The sequence below is a fragment of the Phasianus colchicus genome, unplaced genomic scaffold (genome assembly GCF_987193195.1).
Source record: "Phasianus colchicus unplaced genomic scaffold, bPhaCol1.hap1.1 HAP1_SCAFFOLD_57, whole genome shotgun sequence".
NCBI lineage: Eukaryota > Metazoa > Chordata > Aves > Galliformes > Phasianidae > Phasianus > Phasianus colchicus.
This window is the reverse complement of record NW_028325234.1, coordinates 190,001-197,500: the sequence shown is the minus strand read 5'-3', so window position 1 is coordinate 197,500 and position 7,500 is coordinate 190,001.

The window sequence follows — 7,500 nt, the reverse complement described above, 5'->3', positions numbered from 1 at the left end:
AGACGTGGCCGCCGCAGCCGGAACGGCGCCGCAGCGACCCCTGGGCGGCTGCGCCGCGCCAGGCAGCCGCGCGGAGCCGGGTAGACGTGGCCGCCTCTGCCGGGCCGGCGCCGCAGCGACCCCAGGCCGGCCACGCCTCGCCATGCAGCCTCGCGGAGCCGGGTAGACGTGGCCACCGCTGCCGGGGCGGCGCCGCAGCGACCCCTGGGCGGCTGCGCCGCGCCAGGCAGCCGCGCGGAGCCGGGTAGACGTGGCCGCCGATGCCGGAACGGCGCCGCAGCGACCCCAGGCCGGCTACGCCGCGCCATGCAGCCTCGCGGAGCCGGGTAGACGTGGCCGCCGCTGCCGGGCCGGCGCCGCAGCGACCCCAGGCCGTTTGAGCCGCGCCATGCAGCCGCGCGGAGCCGGGTTAGACTCGTCCGCCGATGCCGGAACTGCGCCGCAGCGACCCCAGGACGGCTGCAGTCGCGCAATGAAGCTTCGCGGAGCCGGGTAGACGTGGCCGCAGCTGCCGGGACGGCTCCGCGGCGAAGCCGGGCCGGCTGCGCCGCTCCAGGCAGCCGCGCGGAGCCGGGCTGACGTGGCCGCGGCTACCGGGCCGCCGCTGCGACCCCAGTCGTCTGCGGGAGGCCAGGCAGCCTCCCGGAGCCGGGTAGACGTGGCCGCCGCTGCCGGAACGGCGCCGCAGCGACCCCATGCCGGCTACGCCTCGCCATGCAGCCTCGCGGAGCCGGGTAGATGTGGCCGCCGCTGCCGGGCCGGCGCCGCAGCGACCCCTGGGCGGCTGCGCCGCGCCAGGCAGCAGTGCGGAGCCGGGTAGACGTGGCCGCCGATGCCGGAACGGCGCCGCAGCGACCCCAGGCCGGCTACGCCTCGCCATGCAGCCTCGCGGAGCCGGGTAGACGTGGCCGCCGCTGCCGGGCCGGCTCCGCAGCGACCTCTTCCCGCTGCGGGAGACCAAGGAAACCGCGCGGAGCCGGGTAGACGTGGCCGCCGCTGCCGAAAAGGCGCCGCAGCGACACCAGGCTGGTTGAGCCGCGCCAGGCAGCCGCGCGGAGCCGGGTAGACGTGGCCGCTGCTGCCGGAACGGCGCCGCAGCGACCCCAGGCCGGCTACGCCGCGCCGTGCAGCCGCGCGGAGCCGGGTAGACGTGGCCGCCGCTGCCGGGCCGGCGCCGCAGCGACCCCAGGCCGGTTGAGCCGCGCCAGGCAGCCGCGCGGAGCCGGGTAGACTCGTCCGCCGATGCCGTAACGGCGCCGCAGCGACCCCAGGACGGCTGCAGTCGCGCCATGCAGCTTCGCGGAGTCGGGCTGACGTGGCCGCCGCCGCCGGGCCGCCGCCGCAGCGACCCCAGGCCGTCTGCGGGAGACCAGGCAACCGCGCGGAGCCGGGTAGACGTGGCCGCCGCTGCCGGAACGGCGCCGCAGCGACCCCAGGCCGGTTGAGCCGCGCCGTACAGCTTCGCGGAGCCGGGTAGACGTGGCCGCCGCAGCCGGGGCGGCGCCGCAGCGACCCCAGGCCGGCTACGCCGCGCCATGCAGCCTCGCGGAGCCGGGTAGACGTGGCCGCCGCTGCCGGGGCGGCTCCGAGGAGAAGCCGGGCCGGCTGCGACGCTCCACGCAGCCGCGCGGAGCCGGGCTGACGTGGCCGCGGCTACCGGGCCGCCGCTGCGACCCCAGGCCGTCTGCGGGAGGCCAGGCAGCCTCCCGGAGCCGGGTAGACGTGGCCGCCGCTGCCGGGCCGGCGCCGCAGCGACCACTGGGCGGCTGCGCCGCGCCAGGCATCCGCGCGGAGCCGGGTAGACGTGGCCGCCGATGCCGGAACGGCGCCGCAGCGACCCCAGGCCGGCTACGCCTCGCCATGCAGCCTCGCGGAGCCGGGCAGACGTGGCCGCCGCTGCCGGGCCGGCGCCGCAGCGACCCCTGGGCGGCTGCGCCGCGCCAGGCAGCCGCGCGGAGCCGGGTAGACGTGGCCGCCGATGCCGGAACGGCGCCGCAGCGACCCCAGGCCGGCTACGCCGCGCCATGCAGCCTCGCGGAGCCGGGTTAGACTCGTCCGCCGATGCCGGGACTGCGCCGCAGCGACCCCAGGACGGCTGCAGTCGCGCAATGAAGCTTCGCGGAGCCGGGTAGACGTGGCCGCCGCTGCCGGGACGGCTCCGTAGCGACCTCTGGCCCGCTGCGGGAGACCAGGCAACCGCGCGGAGCCGGGTAGACGTGGCCGCCGCAGCCGGGACGGCGCCGCAGCGACCCCTGGGCGGCTGCGCCGCGCCAGGCAGCCGCGCGGAGCCGGGTAGACGTGGCCGCCTCTGCCGGGCCGGCGCCGCAGCGACCCCAGGCCGGCCACGCCTCGCCATGCAGCCTCGCGGAGCCGGGTAGACGTGGCCGCCGCTGCCGGGCCGGCGCCGCAGCGACCCCAGGCCGGTTGAGCCGCGCCAGGCAGCCGCGCGGAGCCGGGTAGACTCGTCCGCCGATGCCGGGCCGGCGCCGCAGCGACCCCAGGCCGTCTGCGGGAGACCAGGCAACCGCGCGGAGCCGGGTAGACGTGGCCGCAGCTCCCGGAACGGCGCCGCAGCGACCCCAGGCCGGTTGAGCCGCGCCATGCAGCTTCGCGGAGCCGGGTAGACGTGGCCGCCGCCGCCGGGCCGGCGCCGCAGCGACCCCAGGCCGGTTGAGCCGCGCCAGGCAGCCGCGCGGAGCCGGGTAGACGTGGCCGCCGCTGCCGGGCCGGCGCCGCAGCGACCCCAGGCCGGTTGAGCCGCGCCATGCAGCCTCGCGGAGCCGGGTAGACGTGGCCGCCGATGCCGGAACGGCGCCGCAGCGACCCCAGGCCGGCTACGCCGCGCCATGCAGCTTCGCGGAGCCGGGTAGACGTGGCCGCGGCTGCCGGGCCGCCGCCGCAGCGACCCCAGGCCGGTTGAGCCGCGCCATGCAGCCGCGCGGAGCCGGGTAGACTTGTCCGCCGATGCCGGAACTGCGCCCCAGCGACCCCAGGACGGCTGCAGTCGCGAAATGCAGCTTCGCGGAGCCGGGTAGACGTGGCCGCCGCTGCCGGGACGGCTCCGCAGCGACGCCGGGCCCGCTGCGCCGCACAAGGAAGCCGCGCGGAGTCGGGCTGACGTGGCCGCGGCTGCTGGGCCGGCGCCGCAGCGACCCCAGGCCGTCTGCGGGAGGCCAGGCAGCCTCCCGGAGCCGGGTAGACGTGGCCGCCGCTGCCGGGACGGCTCCGTAGCGACCTCTGGCCCGCTGCGGGAGACCAGGCAACCGCGCGGAGCCGGGTAGACGTGGCCGCCGCAGCCGGGACGGCGCCGCAGCGACCCCTGGGCGGCTGCGCCGCGCCAGGCAGCCGCGCGGAGCCGGGTAGACGTGGCCGCCTCTGCCGGGCCGGCGCCGCAGCGACCCCAGGCCGGCCACGCCTCGCCATGCAGCCTCGCGGAGCCGGGTAGACGTGGCCACCGCTGCCGGCCCGGCGCCTCAGCGACCCCTGGGCGGCCGCGCCGGGCCAGGCAGCCGCGCGGAGCCGGCTAGACGTGGCCGCCGCAGCCGGGCCGGCGCCGCAGCGACCCCTGGGCGGCTGCGCCGCGCCAGGCAGCCGCGCGGAGCCGGGTAGACGTGGCCGCCGATGCCGGAACGGCGCCGCAGCGACCCCAGGCCGGCCACGCCTCGCCATGCAGCCTCGCGGAGCCGGGTAGACGTGGCCGCCGCTGCCGGGACGGCGCCGCAGCGACCCCTGGGCGGCTGCAGCCGCGCCATGCAGCCTCGCGGAGCCGGGTAGACGTGGCCGCCGCTGCAGGAACGGCGCCGCAGCGACCCCAGGCCGGCTACGCCTCGCCATGCAGCCTCGCGGAGCCGGGTAGACGTGGCCGCCGCGGCCGGGCCGGCTCCGCAGCGACCTCTGGCCCGCTGCGGGAGACCAGGCAACCGCGCGGAGCCGGGCTGACGTGGCCGCCGCTGCCTGGCCGGCGCCGCAGCGACCTCCGGCCGTCCGTTTTTGCCGACCTCTCCTTGCCGCTGCGGACCGGCGGAGCCGCGCCGAGCCGTATAGACCGCGCGCAGTCCGGCCGCCGCCGCGGCAGCGACCGGGTTGTTCGGCGCTCGCCTGGGCCTTGCCGTCTTTCCGTCGTACCCGAGCCGCCGCCGCCGCCGCCGCCGCCTCCGCCTCGGTTCGACCGAGTCGGTCGCTCCCGGGCCGGCCCGTTCCTGGCGTACTCGGGCTCCGCGTGTCGGCGGCTGGCGCGGCCGGCCGCCCCCGCTCTGAGGGGCGTCCGGCCGCGTTCGGCGCGGTTCGGTGCGGGGTCCGCATTGCGGCCGCCGCGGCTCGGGGTCCGGCGGAGGCCCCTTCTCGTTCGTCTCGCGTGCGTTTGTTTGTCTGTCCGTTCGTTTGTTTATTTTACCGGCGCGTGTTTGCGTGCGCGTTCGCTCGTTTGACACTTTTCGTTTGATTCCCTTTTCGCTCGGTGGCCCGGTAGCTCTTCGCGCCGGGTGTTCGGAGTCGGGTATTTCTAACCCGATCCGCCCGCGGCTTGCGGGGTGGGGGTGGTGATGGTGTGTGTTTGTGTTTTGGGCGGGGAGGGCGCTTTTCCCGCTCGCCGCTATGTCCCCCGCTTCCTCCCCCCACTCCCCACCCCCGCCCCCCCCGCCCCACTCCCCCTCTGCGGAAGCGCGCAGGCGCCGGCGGGTCCCCGCCCGCGCGTAGCGGGGCGGGCGGGAAACGTCCGGCGGGCTCGCGACGGGATCGGCCGCTCGTGTCAGCGCGGGGAGGAAAAGAAATGGCGGGAAGACGGCGGCAGAGGTAGGCCGGCGGGGAACGGCCTCGTCCGTCCCGGGGGTGGGTGTGTGCGTTCGTCTGGGATTCGTTCCTTCGACTCATCCGGACGCCGGGCTCGCCCTGAGCCCCTCTCCCGGGCGGCGGGCGTGCCCGTTCCCTCACCCACCCACCCCGGCCCGGCCACCCCCCCCCCCCCCCCTTTCCCCCCAGAGAAAAAAAAGAAAAAATAGAAAGAAACGGAAAGAAAGCGCGTGGCGGGCTGGGGGTGGGTCCTCGGCCGGTTTCGGGGGGGGGGGGGGGGGGGGGGCGGGAGTTTGCGGGGACCGGTCGAAGCCATCGGGCCTGGCCCGCCGGAGGGAAGCGAGAGAGAAAAATTAAAAAAAAAAAAAAAAAGGAGGGTGGCGGGGGGGGGGGGGGGGGGGAACCGAGGAGGGGGAGGGGGAGGAGGAGGGCGGAGTGGGAGGTGGTGGTGGTGGTGGGTAGGGGGGTGTGGGGGGGTGCGGGTGAGGTAGGGAGCTTAAAAAAGTAAAAAATGAAATTAAAAAGAAAAAAAAAAAGGAGGCGGGAACGGCGAACAAACCCGGTCCGATCGGGCAGGGTGGGAGTCGGGTGGGTGGAGGGGGACGGGCACGGGCAGCGGCAAAAGAAAGGAAAGGCGGGAAGAAGAAATAACGGAAAACCCAAATCCCGCAGCTCTCTCGGCCAACGTCCCCCAAGAAGAAGGAAGGAAGGAACGGACGACCACCGAGCAAACGAGCGCTCGCACGGACGTCGGATGGACGTCTTCGAGAAGAAAGTAAGAGGGGCCGGGGGGCCGGGGGAGGGGACTAGGGTGGGAAAGAAAAGAGAGAAAGAAAGAAAGAGGTGGGGGGGGGGGGGGGGGGGGGGGGGGGCGGGAGAAAGAGAGAAAGAGAGAGAGAAAGAAGAATACGTCTACAGGTGCTGCAGAAAAGCGGGCCAGTCGGGCGGGGCACGTCCGGGAGAGGGCGGGTTAGGGCTAGGGTTAGGGTAGGCGGGCGAGGTTAGGGTAAGGGTCAGGTTTAGGCTTTGCGCGCTGGGAAGTTCAGGTGGCCGGCCGCGAGATCTACCCGTAAGCCCGTCGCGACCCCCTTCTTCCCAACGGAAGGGCGCGCCGGGCCGGGCCGGGCCTACTCAAACGCACGCGCGCGGGAGCGGGCGAGCGAGCAAGCGAGCAAGCAAGCAAATGGACGGGGAGACAGGCAGACGGATGGGTAGATAGATAAATATATGAATTAAGCCAATAACTAAAGAAAGAAACGGAAAAAAGTTCAAAAAAAATCAGAAAAACATACAAAAATTAAGAAGCTTCTGAAAAATCGAAAACAGAAAAGCAGGAACACGGAGGGGGAAAAAAAGAAAAGAAAAGAAAAAGAAAAAGAAAAGAAAAAGAAAGAAAGAAAGAAAGAAAGAAAGAAAGAAAGAAAGAAAGAAAGAAAGAAAGAAAGAAAAAGGAGGGGGGGGGGGGGGGGGCTCAGGCGGGCAGCCGCCAGCACGCACGCAAGCGAAAAGGTACGTAGGAAAATATTTTAATGGAATGAATAAATAAGGAGGAAAATTAAAAAAGAAAAAAAAAAGAACTAAAAAAAAAGTTAGAAAAAGAGAAGCTGAAACGTTTGAAGCTAAACAAGACAACATAAAAACACAGGAAAAAATTAAATTAAAATTAAAAAAAAAAAAATCACGCACGCACGGGCGAGCGAGCGAGTGAGCGAGCGAGCAAGCCAAGCAATAAATAAACAAACAAATGGAAAAATATTGGGGGGGAATCGGAGAAACATCATATATAAATGGAAAAGTTTTAAAAAAGCTGAAAACGGCAGAAGTCTAAACGGAAAGAACCATAGGTAAAGAAAAATCACGTTGAGGCGAGTCCGGGCGGTGGGGGCCGAGGGGTGTTGGGTGGGGGGGGGGGGGGGGACGACGACGGGGCACGGGACGGACGTTAAGAGGAGGGGGGGGGGGGGGGGGGGAATGCAGCGGCGGCTGTGGCGGCATACCGCCACCCCGTCACGACCGCCCGCGCCTCGGCGTGGGCCCGCCATCCCGAGCCGGGCCTACAAATAGGAAAACAAAAGATAAAATGAAATGAAAAGATCAGAACAACGAGGAAAGTCAAGGAACATTTAAAAAGGAAAAAAAAAAAACGAAATTAAAAATCGCATCTGCCTGGGAGAGGGAGGGTCAGGGGTCAAGGCTGGGGCCGGGGGCGGGGGGAGGGGGGGGGGTGCGTGTGCAGGGCGGGCGGGGGCAAGGAAGGCCTCAGGCGCCGGCCGCCGGCTCTACCCGCATCCCCGTCGCGACCTCCCGCGCCTCGCGAGGGCCTGCCGGGCCGGGCCGGGCCGGGCCTACGCACGCACGCGAGAGAGAGAGAGAGAGAGAGAGAGCCGACAAATCAATAAACAGAGAAATAAACAACTAGACAGAGGTTCAAAAAGCATTGGGAAAACGTACGCCCGCAAGCGAGGAAGCAAACAAACGAGCGAGCGAGCGAGCAAGCAGACAGGTACGTAGAAAAATATTTTTGATATTTTGAACGATGAGATGGGAAAGCTAAAAGAAATAAACATAAAAAAAGATTTCAAAAAATAGAAAAACAGAAGCTGAAACGTTCGAAGTTAAACGAGACGGAACAGAAGATAGAAAAGAAAGAAAGAAAACATAAAAACAAAGGAAAAAAATAAAAATGAAAAACGCAGCAAAAAAAAAGTAAAA